Consider the following 20,649-nt stretch of genomic DNA (forward strand, 5'->3'; position numbering starts at 1 on the left):
AGGACTGTAGCACCCCTACCCCCCATAAAGTACAACACAGTATCAGTAATCCATCTACATGGTATGGAAGTAGAACTCACAGCCTTCTGCATCAAACAAAAGTATGTTACCTGTTGTGCTACTAAGACTGCAAATTTTATAGCAAACAGTGATGACCATATGCTAAACAAAACAGTTGTGCATTGAAAACAGACAGCATGAGCAGTGATGAACTTCTCTTCCATTGAAGGTCACGATTACTTGAAGAAGCACTGAAGCTCACAGTTCCTTGAAAATGCACTAAAGCTCACAATTCCTTAAAATACACTGAAGTTCACAGTTCCTTGAAAATACACTGAAACTCAACTCCTTGCAAATGGACTTTCAGTACTCGGGTAGTTGGTGTAGAGAATTCAGGTTCTTGTCTCATGTAACTAAGGTACAGGGTTTGAGCCTGAGTACACACACCATTCAGGAATGTTTGATCATTCTGTTTAAATTCTGTGCACGGACATAGAAAAGAAGGAACAGGCGGTGTGTGCATTGTTTTCCTAAATAACCTTTTTTTTAATTAATAAATGTTGTGGCAGCCCCCCAACCAGCTGGGGCACCTCCCAACCAATGGGCCCTAGGTGACTGTCTAGTTCACCTAGTGCTGGATCCGTTTCTGGTTATACCAAATGGGGGTTGCCTTGGTTGAAAGCAGCAGGTGATGTGAAATAGTGCACTGATATATGCTCAGTAATTGAGTTGATGTGTTAATGAAGCTACATTCAGTTGTTAATGCAAATGTCAATAGTTCTGCAGTCAGAAATGGCTTATCCTAGTTTGTCAGTTGTCCTTTTTTGAATTTGTCTCTTTTTTCCTGTTATTTCTAAAAGCACACTGGTAAGTGCAGTACTTATCATACCCAGCAGATGTGGTTTGTTGTTAACTGTACTTTATTTTTCAGTTTGTTTTCCTTTTGCTTGTAGCACAGATTAGACACATTTCATTTGTGTTAAATATAAAATGTGTCAAAGGTTTATAGGTAAGTACTAGGCTAGCTGCCTTTGATGGCCATTTTAAGCCTAGCCAGTTTCCTTTTTTGTGCTTGAAATAACCTATTCCATTTGGTTATAGACTGGCCTTACCCATCCTATGGTCAGTAATTATATATTACCACTTATCACCATAACTGGGATCATACCATAGATAATTTGGGGGGAATGATGCATGGGATAAAGCATTTAGGAGCTGCCTCTGTCTGTTAGTAGTAAACAGGGCAGTCATTTTCTGACATACATTTTCTGTTTCCCATCCATATATCTAAGTTGCACTTGAAATTGGACAGTGATGAACTTTGTTTTATGTTGATGGGAAGTGTGTTCCATAGCAGTGGTATCCTTTATGAGATAATGTTGCAGAAGAGATTTAGATACCTAGATGAGTATTTTTGATGCCATTTGACTTGTTGATGTGCAGTAAATCCATCAGTATTTGGTCAGAGGATGCCTTGTATGCCAGACACAAGTCATCGTTTAGCAGTCTGTAAGATACTGAATATAGTGACAGAGGTCTGAGTCGGAACACATAGGACATGAGTTTTAGGCCTTGTATCCTTTTAATATGGTATCTATGTGGGTATTCCATTTATGACACATGTCTGGACAGATGAATGCCAAAGGAGGCATTATATTCAATGATTGGCCTAATGAGGGCTGAATAAAGGGAGGCAATGACATCCCTAGATCTAGATAATCCCTTTGTTTATAAGCTGTGCAATATTGAAGGACTTTCTTATAAAAATAGGCACATGTTAGTCAAAAGTTAGGTCACTTTCCAAATAAGTTCCCAAATCCCAAACAACTGGGTCAACTCTTAGGTGTGTATTGTCAGTGTGGTAGTTCTCCTGGGATAGATGACTTCCCAAAGGATACAATAATACATTTTTTGGCATTTAGTTTCAGTCCCTGATTTTGGCAGCTGTTATTTGCTTGAGAAAAACCTTCCTGCAGGATGGCTATGCCATCTGGGGATTCAATTACTGCTCCTAGCTTACAGTCATCTGCAAACTTAGTCAACCAGTGCCTTTTGGTATTAGCTTTTACTTCGGAAACCTAAATGCCAAACAGAAGATGTCTCAGAACAGAACCCTTCGGGACTCCACTGGTGACTTCTCTCTTTGTAGAGGTAACTTCCCCTATTTTGATTATCAGCATCCTATCTGTGAGCCAGCTGGCAATCCAGCAGGTGATATAGGGATTTATTCCCAGTTTATTTAGCTTTTCTAGTATGCTAGAGTCAAGAATTTTGTCAAAATCTTTGGCCAGATTGAGGTATGTGGTGTGTATTGTTTTGCCTTCATCCATTACTTCTATGACCTTTTCAAAAAATCTACCAGGTTGAGTAAGCATGACCTGCCCTTGATGAATCCAAACTGAGATGGGTCCAGTGTTTGGAGGTTCCCTGTTTTCTGACTGATTAATTCCGTGATAAGTCTTTCCATGGCTTTGCATATGAGGCTGGTAAGACTTGAAGGTCTGTAATTGCCTAGGTCTGTGGAAGGTCCTCTCTTAAGCAGGGGAATGATTCTAGCTGTTCTGTATTGACTTGGTACAAGATGTGTATGGAGGCTGAGAATGAACAGTCTTGTTAGGGGTGTGGCTAAATTGTGCTTTGATTGATTGGGGTGTTTCATCTATGAGAAAATCCATAATTATCTGATTAATGTGTCCTGTGAAATAGATCTGAATTAGTATTTGAGTTATAATGTCTGCACTTACCATGTGCTCTATGCTGAGGTGGTGCTACAGTTGAAGCAGTTGAAGAGCCTGATGATGAAACATTTCACCATTACATGTAGATGCTTACCATAGCAAGGTGTACACACCCTAATACTGCAAACGCCAAGAAAACACTGACTTTATACACCAACTGTGTGTAGATGCTGAAGGTTTACTAAAGTGCTGGTAGCCACACTACCGTGAATGAATCCATTGCCCTCATTGTTTGCATCATAATCATCTCCTCATACAGAGAACAGATATTCCTCATCATTTGTTATACTCTGGACAGTGGAGGGCTCACCCCCCATGGTATTATGTGCAACTGTATTTTGTTTAGCTTTACTCCTTGCATGAGCCATTGTATCATAAGCTGTCTTTCTGCGCTGTGCCAAGGTACAGCTCCTTCCTCCTATTGAATGTATATCAGCTAGTAGTACTTGATTCCTCATCTTAGCTTGCTCTGCCTGTACTGGACTGCCTTTTCCAAAAAGATGTTTTCCATATTTCCTTAGTGCATCCATGAGGATATGGTTCTCCTCAGCAGTGAATCTATCTCTTCTGTGAATTGTTCCCTGATGCTGTACCATCTTACATTTACTAATCCAAGCCTGTCCTTAATGATTTGAAGCATACTGTTAAATGATTTTAGTCAGTACATTATTTTCTTTAGCTTTTGGATAAACAGATGTCTTCCCTGGGACACATGTAAGAATGTATACATTTCAATGCAGGCCTATAAAGGTGTGTGGGAGCGCTGAGGAAAAGACTGTCACATCAACGTAATGATGGATTACTTGATAAAATGAAATACATCTACACTGTGGTCCATAGCATTTAGATTTTCATGTACCAGAGATTGTACTAAACACATGCAATAATGTGAAATTACAGCATACTGGATCTTTTTATACAGCAACAACAGTATACATCATAATTACACAATTATAACATCGTTTTACACCTTACTAGCACTTTAGAAGGTATTCCTGAAGATCTTACAGTAAAATTGAATGCTAAGAACCTTAATTCTTCTGTTCTGATCCTATCTGTACCTATTCTAAACTATTGGCTTTATTTCTGGCTTTGCCTCAGCATTCTCAGAAATGAGGTCACCAGCGGTATTCAAAATGCTGACACTCAGAATGTTCACTTGAAGTTCTTAAGCAAATGGGGCTTGTTGGGAGATATTACAGTACTGCGCATCTGTGCAAGTGTATCCATTCTCATAGGAAACTCCTTACTGCTGTGAACGAACCATTGCAAGTGGATGTATGCACATATGAACTCTGCCTACTTGTTTTTTTTCTGGTGTGAAGTAGGTACATGTGCAATTGTTCTGTGCATGCATGCATCCACTTTTTGGCACTTAGCAGGTGCTAGTGCTAACAGAGGGTGCTAGTTGCCTGACTGGGTAATTTCACATTTCAGCGGGTGTGGTTTGCAGTTTAGGAATCACAGTTTCACAACTAGCTTTTCATTCTAACTCACAGCTATCTTCAAATATAACCTTTTCTGTCAAAGCTCAGGGTACTCTGTCAAAGCTGGTGTGACAGAAAAACACAGATCCTTCTCTGCCTTTGAAAGGCTTCATATTGGGCCATGCTTAAATGCATAGATGAGGGTCCCCTCAAAAAAATGATATTTGGAGAGCAGTTACTGGAATCCCTCACACTGGAGAGCAGTACAGGCACCTGTTTGATGACCTGTAAAGAAGAAGATGACCTGACTGGCTTTCAGGTATGTTGTTTTTCTTTTCTAGGTGTACTTAAAGACTGTGGAGCTTATTAAAAACTACTGTAGTTCTTCTGCAAATGTACTTAACAGCAATGCACCTGTGTAATACTTATTATAGCATAACCATTAATATTGCAATAATTAACGTGTTTTAATATCCTCTATGTAGTGAGAGACTAAAAAGGTTATTGTAAACTTCTGCTTTATTCATACTGCAAATGGGCTTAATAATGTAATTCTGTAGTAGATGCAGTTTAATGTAAAGCATTACAGTAGCTGCTGTTTGCTGCTATATTACCACCCTCACAGCCCATCTGACGAAATCTGCAGTGAAAAATATGTGTAAGTGAGGTTAAGTGAAGTGCATAAGTGAATAAAGCATTACCTTTTAGTACAATATTAATAATGACCATAAGCCAGGACTTAGATCTAAGTCCAAGCTCTGCTGCTGTTCCACTCCTGGCTGAACTCTCACCCTCTTGAATGATCTCATCATTATCCATATCTACTTTTTACAAAATCTACCCTTACCTCTACAATAAATACTGAATGACTCATGTTCATGCAATCTGACTTCAGAAACTTAAGTGTTTTCTTACTATTTTGCTGCTTTTCTTTTACTTTCCTTTGCTTATCTGTACATAAAAAATGCTTCTATATGCATATACATTGTACTTGCGTTCATGTATTATAGTTCTTGATGTATTGCTTAGTGTACATGGACTGTATTGTTTATGTATTTATTATAGTTGTTGCTTTTATATTTTTTTTGCTTTTGTATATTTGGATGTAATTGGGTACTTCTGGCCCAGTCAGACTTTCCTGCTAAACAAATGCCAATAAATGAATAAAGAAATAAATAAATACATACATACATACATACATAAATACAGAAATATTTCTAGTAGCTTTCTTGAAAATAACTAGCATTGTAGTGATAATACATTAGTAATTTCAGCTTATGAAAATGATAAATTCACATGCACTACATAATTCAAAGGGAAAGAGGAAGGAATTATTGACATACTTATCACCCAAGAATTTTGGTGCTATGCCACATTTGCAGTTTGCCAGATTTCAGTAGCTATAGCATTATCTATGGAAGAACATGTAAATATTACAAATATTAAAAGCAGATGTCAACAAGTGAGCATGCATATGTTATAAGATATTATAACTAATTCATTGCATACTGGTAAGAATATAAAATGCTTTTCACCCAGAGCAACTCCTGCATGAATCTGGCCTTACTGAGGCGGACAAACAGAAAAGATACCATAGCAGTCAGATTATTCTGATAAGTAAATCAGTACCTCCCTCCCCATCTCCCTGATGTATGTGGTGCTATAAACTTATTTTCAGTTGCAGTACACATGACTGCGCAGCACATACAGAGCAATAACAAACCACGTAATGTGTACAGGTATAAACGCACTCAATTCATTACACGGCAAATATGTCATATCTGAGGTTTTGGTTGCTTTGATGATATGCAATGGTACTGTTGCAGTACATTATACTGCAAGAGATGTTTGCACTATATATACTATGAACTTATTCAGCCCTGGAAATCATTCATAGACAGTGGAGTCTGGTAACACAAAACAGAGATTAAGTACTTTAATTTCTTCTGTTTGAAATATTGTGCTATTCTGTGGTGATGATAAAGTTATGACTGGCATTACACAGTTGAGTCTGGGCTGTAAGACATTTATAGATATTGACTTCCTAGCTTCCTGTGTTGGTAGGTTTGTTTTTTTATTGGCTGCATTCAGTTGTAAAATGTAAGTACCTTCTGAACTCAATCTGCATGTGGGAGGTTAGCTGGTGATCAAGAAAGATCCATAGGTCACTTTGTTGTGTGGTGTATTGTAGACAGATACCAGTATTGCCTTTAACACATGGAACTTGGGCTCTGGTTAGTCTCAACTAAGTGCCTAGAAGCATGGCATTGTTTTTTTTTTACATATTTACTTAGGTCTTTTGAAATAACCCAGTTCCAAATTGAACTAAATTCTTTCTGTGAGTTTCTGTTAAGGGTGCTTGAAGATTTGTGACCTTGTGATAACTATGTCATATGTCTATGGAATACAGCCGATGTGCTTAAGTTGCCATGGTAAGTCCTTAGTGAAAAGACATTATAATAAACACTCTAATACTGTTTCCTGGGAGATACATGTGGCTATGGTAAAGTACGACTGACTGAGACATTATGCCAGTTATTCTAGAAGTTCTATTAGTGTTGTACTTTGAAAACCACTGGTTAACAGCTGTGAGATGCAGCATGTAGTTAGTTTATGCAGAAGTTTGGAATGTTTAAAGGTTTCAAATGCTGTCTGTAAGAAGCTTTTGTTAGCAAACCTTTGTCCATACTATTGTAAATTTTGTTCGTTTTTAAGTGTAAACAGCTGTTAACATGCTATATTTTATTAGAATCTGTGCTGATTGTATAAATATGCTGCATATCTGGATATATCCAAGTAGTTGTTAATAGATTATTTTCCTACTATCTTGTGAAGACAGATATTGGCTGTAGAGCAGTAGTCACTGATGGCAGTGGGAGTTGTCACTTTTGGGTGGGATAGGAGAAGTGCATGTTTAAAACTTGGAGGTATGATTTTGGTTGTTAGAGAAAGGTTATCAATGAATCTTAGAGATTTGTAAAGAACAGGAGTTCCCCACTGTAATAGTTTAAACTATAAGTTATGAAAGTCAGGGTTTTACTGCTTGTCTGTATGATTTAATATCTCTTTTAACTCTAAATTTTCGATATGCTTGAAATAAAAGGTTGAGGTTGGTACTAGATGATGTAGTAGAAGGCTAGGTGTCTGGTTGGGGTACTTAGGAAAACTACTGTTTTAGGTGTTGGTGGGTTATCAATATTTTATTTTAACTTTTTTGAAAATTAATTCACTTAGGTTGTCCAAAGTAGAGGATTTAGGAAATAACGTAGTATGTAAGCTTCTCATTTTTTCCAGAACCACTTAGAGTGGTAAGAAACTTTTTTTCATATTTTAGCTATGTACATTTGGCTATGATAGTGTTTATTCTGATGCTCTTTTTAAATAGTTGTAAGTGGCATGTTTATTGGTATTACCTGGGTTACTTTTCCTATCTATCCAGGCTTTATCTCTTGCTTTTATTTGTTTTTGTAGTTCTGGTGTTATTCTTGATATGTTTTATTACCTTGCAGTCTATGGTTATGAAATCGATAAAGTTTTACTTGGATATCTACTACTGGGTTACAAAAGCTGGCCGAGGCTGATGTGGCATTAGTGCAAGTCTATAGCTTAGGCCAACTGATGTTTTAAGCTCTATCAGTAGCATTGTTTCTGAGGAATTGGCTGCATTGCAGGTTTTGATATTTTTTGGTGGTATTCTGCCAGTATTCCATGACTAAACTGTTATTTTTGAGCAGTGGACACGTAATGAGTTTGGCAGTATATACTCTGAATTTTTCTGGAACATTTGTGATTAGAACATGCAGAGCTCATCTTTTGTATGTTGTTGGTCTACATTTGGTACCCTCTGTTAGAGCTTCTGTCGGACGTTTACATACTAGAACTATGTTCATTTGTGCTTTCTGGCATCCTTTCCAGTCAAATCTAAAATGATTAAAGTTATGTTTGCCTGTCTATATAATAATTTGTCTATAACAGTTTCTGTAAGGAAATTGGTGGTTGGGAAGCTGAACATGTACATTGGCCTATAAATTGCTTGGTATGCCCTTCCAATACAGTTTATATTAGGGTCTATTTGGGTTTGCTAAGGTAGTATTACTTTTGGCTACAGCTGCTGGGGCAAGATTAGTATTTTTTCTGCCTAATATCACAATAACCCCAACCTGTGTATTTCTTGGTCTATTTACCATAGTTGCCTCACAGTTGTGGCTTATGTATGGTGATATTCAACTGTTGTCTTTTAATCAAGAATCACCAAAACCTATTGTTCTTTTCACACCTTTGCTGAATTATTACTTAAGACATAGGCACACATATATTTATATAAAAGAAAACAAACCATATTCACATGTTCCCAGTTACAAGCATTATAAGTCACATATATTATTTTTATAACTGCCATCAATCCAACATTACATAAATTGCTCAATTCCTGCATTCCCTTAAACCATAAAACCTATTATTGAAGACTGGTTTGCTTATATTCACGTGTCTCTTTTTTATGACTCTTTGCCCCCTCTGCCTGCTGACTATCAGACCCCACCCATCTCCCTGCCAGACCATTCCTTCCACTTTACTGGGCAACTGCTGACCCATAGAGTGTGGTCTGAACAGTTTTTTGTTTTCACACTGTCCCTATCATACACATACTCAGCACTGTGCTGGGAAGGGACATGCATATGGGCATCCACTTCGGTCATATCCTCACTTCTGCAAGGGGAGTTGCCTTCAAACAGCCCTGGACCTTCTCCTGCAGCATGACTGATGGTCCCGTCAATCATTACCAGGGAAATTGTACTGCCCAATGTGCTCTGGAACACATGCAACCCCTCTCCCCTCCTGGGAGAGGTGAGCAGTCCAAACCCTTCCTCCTCCTCATCCCCCCTGCCTGCCTGTCTGATCCAGTACTGAGGCCACTAATCATACCCTAGTGACCTGAGTCAGTATCAGGGCATCATCCTTCTGCGCCGCAGAGTCAGGCACTTATATCCAGGTATCTAGCTGTGCTCATTCATTGACTGCTAGAATGACGGCTGCTGATTAACCACATGAAGGATTTACTTGGTGACATTTTGTTCAGTAGATTCAGTGTGATGATATAGCTTTTTGTTAAAATGGAGGAAACATTTGATATATTTTCTACCAGCTGTGCATGGCAATAGTTATATTACAGTGAGGTGTTGTTTATGCGGTTCTGTATATGAGGGGTTGTGCCTTAGGACAGTTCATACTGACATTATAATATAGTATAAGGCGAGTATTGGGGTTAGTAGGAGGAGCAATGTTTATTTCTCTTAAACCAATAGTATTTTCAAGGCAGTTAGGGAGGGGCAGGGAGTTTTTTAGGAGAGTTGTATGCCCTACGTATTATTTAGTTTGAATTTTAGTGTGGGTTTGTGGTAAAGAAAAGTGAGGAGGAAGGTGGTACTACTGGGTTACTGATGGTACATTCTGACATATATCCAGTACATCCCAGAGATAAGAAACCTGCCTTTAAAATTAGACTCACATTTTGTTTAAGATTCCATGGCCTTTCTTATTTGCTAAGGTAGTACACAGATCTGCTTGCAACATCCTGTATAGTCTTCAAGTTTACAGGATAAAAGAAGATGAAGAGATCAGACTGTAAACAGAATGTGGTCTTTTGCTTTCCAGTCTAGGTAGCATATCTCCTCTTAAAACACATTGTCTCATTGCTAAACTTATCCATATATTAGTTTAAATTAAGTATGACTGCTTATAGTAGAACACATAGCCGGCCTTGGCATAGGCCAAGTAGGCGGCAGTCTGGGGTGCCACTCTAGCAGGGGCGCTTTTCCAGTATTTATTTGGTGTAGGTAGACCAGGATGGGGGCACCAGGTGATGTGGGGGGAGCGCCATGGAACCTTTTTGCCTAGGGCACCAGTTGACCTAAGGCCGTTCTTGGTAGAACAAAATAATGACAACTGTAGAGTCTGTTATGAAGTGCTATTGTTGCTGGGAAGTGGTAGTAGTAGTACTCAGAAAGTAGATGAGAGACATGTAGTAAACTGCTATTAAGGGGTTAACCTATTTGGAATCTAACAAGTACACATTGTAATGATATAAATTGTTCTATGAAGTCCATCAGTTCTGGGATCCCTTCTCCAACATAGTTTAGCTTGCTATAGGCAGACTGTAGAGAATGGGCTCCAGTAAAGCTGCAGCTTGTTATTTTATGTATGGGTAAACAGCATACAGTATTTTAGTGCAAATTTAATGGGAAAATATGCTTGTGGTAGAAATGATTATGTAACAAACATATGACAAAAATGTATTTTTTTTAAGATGGCATTAAAACAGTTGAAAGGAAGCTTAAACAGTCACTGAGTACATGTTTTCCTGAAGAGGAATTGGCAGATTGCTCAAAGGGTATGTTAGGAGCAAGAATGTTCAGAGGAAAACCTGTTAGATACTGTGAAAAGTCTGTCTGAACAAAGCTAACCCTTTCTTTTTTTACCCTCACTCCTGGCATTTAGGTCTTCAACCATACCTCTCAACCTCTTAGAGTAAGAACTCTTGACAAAGCCATAAAAAAGTGGAACAAATAGGGACACTTTTGAAATATTGCTCTTACAAACTTAGAAAGTTGATAGAGCAGCAGGTTTTGCATTAGCATGAATTTTCTGAAGTGTATGAAGTTTAAAACTCAAATGTCTGTCATTATTTTCCAGTTTCAGTCTTCAATGATTTGCCACTAATTTGCCAGAAAGCCACAATTTTATGAAAAATGGGCCAAAAATATAAGGCAAAAATTTGGACATTCTGCGAAAATCTGTACAGTTGAGAGGTATGTCTTCAACATCAAACTGACTCATTTGTTCCTCTTACCTGGGTGAGTGATGACTTGTTCATTCCCCACCCAAGGTTTGAGCACTATAGCCCATTTATTTTCTGATTGGTGTGAGAGTCTATCAGCCCAATTATTCCCTCATGGAAGTGAGGATCAGGTACCAGTAGGCCATCACTCACATTAGGAGTTGCCATCCTACTTACCTAATCTCACACATAGTGGCTTGTGAGTCACACTAGGGTCATTGCTCTAGAGGACTCTCTTAAGGTGGACCTTCATTTGCCCTGAAACACCTTCTGGATTTATGTGCAGCAAAATCACCTTTCCATTTAGCTGCTACCTTTAGTACCTCAGCTCTCCAGCTGACTTCAGTGGTTCAGTGGGCACACTGCCTCTCTCTATACCTTCAAGACGGATCAGCCAGTGTCACCCACTCACTTCCATTCTCCCCGGTGTTGTCCTTCAAATGTTTCAACTGCTAACTAAACCCAACTCACCTGGGCCATGGCCATAACTTTATTTCCCATATACCACAGGGTCATAGCGGCTAAGTTACTTCATTCTTGATATTAATAGAGATAGGTGAGAAACATGTGAATTTTGAATAAGAGAATGGAAGTAGTATAATCTGATGAATGAAAAAGGTTCTGCAAAAATCACTTGAAGAACTTTGCAACCTACTGCTCTTGTACTGAAAACATATGCAGAAATACATATAAAACAGTGACAACTGCTGATAAGAAAGTTGTTTGTAAGAAACAAAAATAAACATTATATATGACAAAAGTTAAATGTAATGGCCTCAGCTTAGCTGACAAAAATGGATAAACATAATCTGTTTTGACTAGGAGAAGTAATACACATACCTTCATAAACTGAAGCTTTAGATGTATAAAACTCTATTTGTAGGAGAAACAGAATAGTAAAGGGAAAGTGTGATATTAATACTGCTACACTAAATACAGGACCTGCTCAAGGAATTCCTTCAGATTTAAACTTAACTGTTCAAACACTGATATTAGATGTTCTGGACAGAGCATCAGTGTATACTGATCAAAATAAATATAATTGCAGAGATGTAACTTTGTCACTTTTACAGAAGTTATGTCTTGATGGAATTGCCTAATATAACTGAACCAATATGCATGCCATATTATTCCTGAAAATTAGCATTAAGCATCAGAGATGACTGTATATCTAGACATTGATATAATCCCTCTACAAGGTTGTACTTGAAAATAATGTACTGAAAAGTGTTACATTATTTTCATCTTGGAATATCTTTACAGAAAGTTTTAATCAGATCTTATATGTGGTAGCATGGCATAGATTAGGATGTAGGAAAAAAAAATACTGCATGAACTTCAAGCAAACAGCATATCATAAATGTATGGGTCTATATTACAAACACGAATGAACTGAAATGCAATTACCATTTCAGCGAAACATATGTGTCGAATGCACAGGTAAGTGAACAGCCACATCACCGATTTTTCCCTAGGGAAAAAATCTGTAGGCCAACTATACATGACACACCAGTACAAACATTATAAAGTGGAGGGCTGTGCCCCCCACACCTCCCCTAACTAAATATACTAACTCCAAGATTGCATTACAGTGGGGAAAGGGAAGCAAATTCACAACGACGGCCAAATCGGTGATGTGGCCATTCACTTACCTGTGAGTTCCACACATATGTGTCGATTAAACGGTATTCGTGTTTCAGTTCGTTCGAGTTGGCAATATAGACCCTAAGTGTATGTAACATTAACGTCTAAAAGCTTGTGCTCACACTGTAGTTTACTCAATACCTATCCTTGTAAACTGATCAGTAGTAGAATACTATACCCCATCTTTGGAAATAATTTTACATTATTCCAATGCATAAAGGTGGAACAGACATCAGTATCTCTAACTGTAGACCAAGAGCTGTATTATCATCTTCATCTAAGATACTTGAAAGATGCATTAACAAACAATGTCTCACCCATCTAAATACCCATAACCTACTTGACCCAACCCAACATGCCTACAGACCTGGATACAGCATCAATACAGCTATTATGTCTTTTATAAATACTATAAAATGCAAATTAAATCAATAACTTTTGCCAACCTCAGGATTCCTGGACATCTTAAAGGCTTTTGATATTGTGTCTCACACATCTTTTAAACATTTACAACCACTTTTAAAAATTCACCAAGCACTTGACTATTTAACTTTCTTTGACCTACACAACCATTCCATGGAGACAACTTCCATCTTAAAATGCCTAGGACTATGGATTGATTAGTCACTAAATTTCCATTTCCACATAGACAAAGTGACAGCCAAAATAAGCTTCCTCCTCTTCTGAGCAAAACATCTACCCTTTTCTACCACAAGTAGCCAGAGCAGCCATTAGCAAAGTAGTTAACCTTTCTCAACTTGAATATGAGCTCCTAGTTTTAGCTTCTGCCTCCAAGAAAAACAATGACACACTCCAGACTATCTCCAACAGCATCTCCTGATTTATTACAAACTTGTCTGCCTGTGAGCATCACTGTATCTCTGTAGAAAAAGCCAAATGGCTGCCCATAAAACAAAGGTCTAGCCTACTTTTAGGATCCCAGCTTTCCAAAGTACTCCAACTCCACACATGTACTCCCTTTGCAGTTAGACTTCATGAAAAAAAACTTCTCATACAACCTCAGACACTACTCACCACTCTCATTACTCCTATAACCAAAGTGCACAGCTCTGCACATGCTTTCTCCTCTCAGGCACCTACTCTTTGGCAAGCTCTCCCTTTTGAAATTTAGGAATGAACACTTACTCCAAATTCAGAATGCAACTCAAAAAGCACTTCTTCATCCAAGCCAAAAGCTCCTGCTTCAAAAAAGGACAAATCACCTAACCCATCTCATTTCTTCTCCTGTCTGAAGATTCACTGAACATTGACTCACTTTAAGAACTATTGTATATATTGTACATTGCTCTCTGTTTCATTGTACATTGCATTGTGCCTGTTCACTAGAATGAATATACACAGTTACTTCTATGCACTTAGTCTGAACTACTCTGTTATTGCTTGCAATTCTATATTATTTGTTTATGATATGTTTTGTATTTCACCCAGGTTGAGCCTGAAATTAATCAGTATTGATCAGCACACTACCCTGGTAAACAAATATAAATAATCCAATAAATAAGTAAACAGACTGTCCAGACTTGATACCTCCAGAGAATCTCTCATCTGGTTTAAAAGCTACATTACTTGGAGATCTCAATCAGTTTAATGAAAATATACTTAATCTACTTTTATTCCCATCACCAATGGATTTCCTCAAGGATCTATCCTTGGTCCCCTACTATTCAATGACATTAGTAATAATATGCACAAAGTTGTACAGCTAGGATCCATATTTCAATATGCAAAGGACTCCACCGTGATGTGTTCCACCAGCTCCCTAGAATAATTACAAACTAATTACAGTACGGTATCGTTTATCAAACTTTACCTGGCTTACCATATCCTAGGTAACACTGAATGTTAAGAAAATTAAATTAATGCTCTTTGCATCGAGAACTGCTCTGAAAAGCCACGCCTAAAATAAATATAATCTCTGCAAATGATACAGTTGAACAAGTTATGCATTCAAATCTGTAAGGGGTTAAAAGAGATCATCATATGCAGTAGCTAAAACTAATCAAAAACTTGACATGTGCAAAGTTAAACCATATCTAACTTCAACAGCTCAAACTCAACTTGCTCAATCTCTCCTATTTTCTATTTCTTACTATATGCTGCTGTTGTCTTAGCTATTCTCCAAAACCATACTAAATAAATAAGAACTCTCAGTACAGCAATATTATCAAACTTGTTACTAACTTGTGTAATAAAACACCAATGTGTAGCCCTACAACACCTACTTTGGCTAGAATTCTACAGTTCCCTAAAATGTTATCAGTTAAAAATGGCACAGGACATTTTTTACTTTCAAAATAAATATACAGAAATTAGAAACCTCCCTAAATATGAACCTAAGAATCAATGCAGATCACAAGATCAGTGTTCATTTGCCACAGTAAAAACAAATAATTGCTTTGGTAACTTCATCTATTCAGTATTTATTGATGAACTCTGGAACTTCATGCCAAATGATCTCAGACCTGAATCCAACTCAAAGCCCTCCTTCAACCCCTTACCAGTGTGTGCTATCCTTAACCCTTCCTATGTACCTAAGCCCTCCTTCAACCCCTTACCAGTGTGTGCTATCCTTAACCCTTCCTATGTACCTAAGCCCTCCTCCAACCCCTTACCAGTGTGTGCTATCCTTAACCCTTCCTATGTACCTAAGCCCTCCTTCAACCCCTTACCAGTGTGTGCTATCCTTAACCCTTCCTATGTACCAAAGCCCTCCTCCAACCCCTTACCAGTGTGTGCTATCCTTAACCCTTCCTATGTACCTAAGCCCTCCTTCAACCCCTTACCAGTGTGTGCTATCCTTAACCCTTCCTATGTACCAAAGCCCTCCTCCAACCCCTTACCAGTGTGTGCTATCCTTAACCCTTCCTATGTACCTAAGCTTACCCTACATATTATGTTACTAAAACCCCTTTCCTTAACAGTACTTTTTTTTTTTTTTCAAAAACATTTTTATGTTGTTTTCATTATAAACATATGCAAATGTACATGTAACAAATACAATAAACAATAACAAAACTATTTACAATATTTGCATTCATCCATGATAAACAATCATTTCATCCATGAGAAGTTATCGGTGTTTGTTCAAAAGGTTTTCCAATTTTTGCCATGCTATTTTTTTATGAGTAATGTTACTGAGTTCTATAACAAATGGTTTGCAGTTCTTTTTTACAAACAACTTTTGCTAAATTAATAAAATCTTTAAACATCAAATCTTTTTCTGGCACTTGCAAGAATTTTCCAGAGTAACTGAATCTGAGATTTAGGTATTACATTAGGTATAGGAACAATGAATAGGATTAGAGAGTTAGAAATATGACAGTTATCAGACCATAAAGCATTTACAAAATATCTAAAGTCTTTCCAGTATTGAACAGCATTTCTACATTCAATGAACATGTGACCCCAGTTGGACTCTAGTAATTCATCATATTTCCAACATTTACTTTCACTGTTTTTGAGTATAAGATTTATTTTATGTGGAGTATAGAAATTCCTTTTCATAAATTTCCATGTATACAGTCTCCAATATAATGAAGAAGCGGTACCATACGTAGAATTCAATAGCAATTTTTTTGGATTCATCAGATATTTGTTCTCCATTAATCTTTACATAGTAATTCCAAACATCTGAGTCAAACTTTAGAGTGTCTTCTCTTAGTATCTTATAGATAGGTAAGATACATAATTTTTGATTATCTGTCTTTTCAAGACACCTAATAAAAAGCTGGATCAAACTAGGTATAGATGCAGTCTCTAGGTTGATTGATACTCTCATTTTGTTTTCTATAAACTGCCGTAATGAGTGCATAAACAACCAGCTGTCTTGACTATTATCAAAACTACATAAAAGAGAGTTTAGTGGTTTAATACTCTTATTTTCAATAAACCAGTGCCAGAATATCAAGTTATTTTCCTTTAATTTTTGCATCACATTAATATTGAAAGAATCTAGGCAATCAGGGGAGTATGCTATAGGGAATATAAGAAATAAAAATTGTTTAATGTTGTAATTACAATCAATTATATTTTTAAAGTTATTAGGTATTTGATTAATGCCATAAGAAAAATGATCAAACTTATTAAATAAACAAAATTAATGTAAAAGCCAATGAGCTCTACTTATTCCATATTGTTCCTTAAATTGATTTTCTATAGTTCTGACATCAGTTATATGAATCTCATATATTGTCTTCCAGCTAGATATATAGGTAGGTGTGATCCAATGTAATATTACATTAATTATAACTGATTTGGAATAAAGATCTAAGCTAGGGAATGCTATCCCATTACTGTTCCAAACTATAATGTGCCATTTATATGCAATCCTAGGTTTTAAGGGGAACCATAAAAATTTAAGTAGCATGAATTCTAATTTTTTTAATAAGTTTTTGGGAGGGGGTAGTATCAGTGACTGTATATAAAACAAAATTTTAGGTAAAATTATCATTTTAATTAAAGAGAGCCTATCCTCCATTGTGAAGAACATTTTATTCCATCTTTTGATTAGTTCACTAATGGTTATTAAATTATTGTAGTATTTAGTTTAACAGACTCTTTCCATTTACTCTTTATACTGACACCAAAATATTCTAATACATCATTCTCCCAATTAAATAGGCTATTCTCTCTTAGGTTTTTGTTGATCTTTTTGTTAATTAGTAATGTTTTGGATTTATTAGGATTAAATTTAAGCCCTGAAATTCTTTCAAACTTGCTTAAGGTATTTATAACATCATGCAAAGAACCATCAATATCACCCAATGTTAACAACATATCATCAGCAAATAATTTTATCTTAGGACAATAGTCCTTATTAATTTGAAAGCCTTTTATATTTTGCTTGTTTCCGATATATGTAACAAAAGGTTCCAATGAAAGAGCAAACAATAATGGTGACAAAGGACAATCTTGTCTAGTTCCCGTGAGGATTTCTAGTGGTGAGGATAGACATGATCCAATTTTTACATAAGCTTGTGCCCCACTATAAATTTTCATTAATAAGTTGACAAAATCTTAGAAGAATTCAAAACCAATCAGAATTCTTTGTAGATAAAAACAACTTATAGAATCAAAATCCTTTTCTATGTCTAGGCTGATAATAGTTAGCTGTTTTTTGTATTTGCATGCTATGTCTATTAATGATAGTAATTTAATAATGTTATCTTGCACTTTTCTATGAAGAATGAACCCTATCTGATCAGTATGTATTAGATTAGGTAATATTTTCTTTATCCTATTAGCTAATGTTATCATGAAAATTTTATAATCAGTGTTCAGTAACGAAATTGGCCCTATATGAATCACAAGATTTGGGGTCCTTACCTTGTTTTGATATGGGGAGATAACTGAGTAGTTCCACGATGGGGGTGTTATACATTTTTGCTTAACCATAGTAAAGGCACTCATCATTTTCTTTATTATATATTCAGGAAAAATCTTATAAAGTTCAGGAATTATTCCATCCAGTCCTGAAGCTTTATTATCTTTTACATTTTTTATACACTCTTTCACTTCTTTTAGTGTTATTTGTTTATTTAATATGTTATTTTGTTGCATTGACACCTTACTAGTTATATTTTCTTGACTAAAAGTATTTATTACATTATCTGTCTACAAGGTTCACTATTAGAAGACTGAAGACGCATTCTTTCGAATGTGTCTTGGTTGAGCTCAAAAGCCTGAAACAGCAAAATATCGAAGTGGCTTTTAAGTGAATTCTTTCCCTGGCAAAGAATTCGCTTGGACGCTTTGTTACTTTGCCATTTTTGGCACTGTAGTGGGGCCTCAGAGTTGGTATATTTAAGTAGGGCGTGTGTGTGGGGCGCAGCCCCCCACATCGGGGTGTGTGTGTGTGTGGGGGGGGTGAAGCTCCCCACTTAATGTAATATTTAAAGTATTTTATTTATTTATTTATTTTTTGTTGGAACAGTGATTTGTTTCCCTAGGAAAAAAATCGCTGTTCTGACAGTTTGAAATTGTAAGCTTTTGCTTACATAGGGTCAGTTAATCACCGTTTGCTTTTTTAAGCATTCAGTGATCTAATATAGACCCGTCTCCAAAAGTGGAGTGTTATTATTTATATCTTTATAGTAGTTTTTGAACACTTCTAATATGCACATTAAGTTAGATGTGCTCTTAACTGAACCATCACTTTTATATATAATCTCATTAATAAGATTTTGATTGTTTATTTTTTTGGTTCTTACCACTATTTTATGTAGATATTTGGGATTTACAGTATAAGACTGTAATTTCAATTTTTCCAGGTTTATGGCTACCTTATGATTCAGAACGTCTAAGTATTTTTAATTTAACTTAGTAATTTCATTATGTGCTACTTTATTTGGTTTTTGTGTCCATTTTTATCTTGCCTATGTTTTTTTGTAAGTCTGAAAGTTCTTTTTCCCACTGTCTCCTTTTTTTAAGGTACCAAGATTTTATTCTACTATATATATATATATATATATATATATATATATATATATATATATATATATAAAATATATATATAAACTTTAAAGGTGTCCCATAGTATAGTATCAGTCACTTCACCATTATTATTTGTTTCCATAAACATGTCTATTTCTTTCATTATCCATTCCCTAAAGTCATTTAACTTAGTTAAGTAAGCAGGAATTCTCTGTAGAAATCTTAAATCATCTGTATGTGTAGTAAATGTAAAGTTTAAAGCATTATGGTCTGAAACTGGACAAGTCATTATAGATGCGTCACTTATTTTAGAGTATATATTATTTGATACAAAGACCTTATCAATGTTTGTTTGTGTACCAAACCAATATGAATAGTGTGTATAGAATAAAGAATAATATTAGACCATGTATATCTTTAAGGTTCATCTAGTTTGTAAAGTCATTTAACTACTTGGCTTGAGCAGTTAGTTTTATTTTGCCATTTTTAGAAGTATCATTGCCTGATAATAGGCAGTTAAAATCACCTGTTGCTATAATTTCCCCTTTTGCATTTAAAGTAATCAGGTCCAGATATTTGTCAACATATTTAGTACTCAGTCCTGGTAGCCAGTATGTATTAATCAAAGTATAATACTTCCTATTGATTTCCAAACTAACCATGCTTAGCATGCCATCTTTATCTGAAATTGTATCTATAATTCTTGGCATAGTATAAGTATTTTTCCATAGAATAAGAGTGCCCCTTCTGTTAGTCTTAAAACATGAATCAGCCAGAATGGTATAGCCATTGAATGAGTATTTTTGTAGATCTTTTTTTAATAGCTGGGTTTCCTGTAAAAAGATGATCTGGGGTTTATGCATTTTGATATATTTAAGCAAACCAGCTCTTTTGATATTATTGTTCAAACCTTTAATATTTAATTATAAACATTTATAAGCCATTGACTATAATGTGTATATTACTAACTGAAAGACCTTTCTTCCGTGTTGACTTGAAATCTACTGAAAACTTACTTATCGTGGATGCATAACGTGTATTAAATACTACTTTCAAAAACACCAAACTATTTACAAACATATACATGAAACATAAAGTTTCTGGTTTAGTTAAAAACTTAACTAAACCATCCATCCATCACCTCCATCTCTGTTTAGAATATAGTATAAAAACAAAAAAGAAAAGCATTATGAAAGCAACTAAAGAAATCTGAATCCACGAAATATACATTAGAATGAGAGTGTCCAATATATCTGAAGCTATATGAATATGTCACATGTGATAATATCACCTCTAATACTTAGATATGTCAGAAATACACATCAGATCAAAGTATGTATAAGCATTAGAAGCCAAATGTTAAGAAGATGGTCATTATTTCCAAGACTTTTCAAGAAACATCAGATAATTTAACCATTTTGTCAGTCATCTATATTTTTCATGTAAGGATCTGTTATATATATATATATATATATATATATAAACAAAGAGTGAGAAGGTCACACTGAAAAACCAATCACTAAAAACTAAATGAAAACTCCAGCCAAGCTAG

Source organism: Protopterus annectens, chromosome 1.part0, assembly GCF_019279795.1.
Source record: "Protopterus annectens isolate FY-2018-M chromosome 1.part0, PAN1.0, whole genome shotgun sequence".
Taxonomy (NCBI): Eukaryota; Metazoa; Chordata; order Ceratodontiformes; family Protopteridae; genus Protopterus; species Protopterus annectens.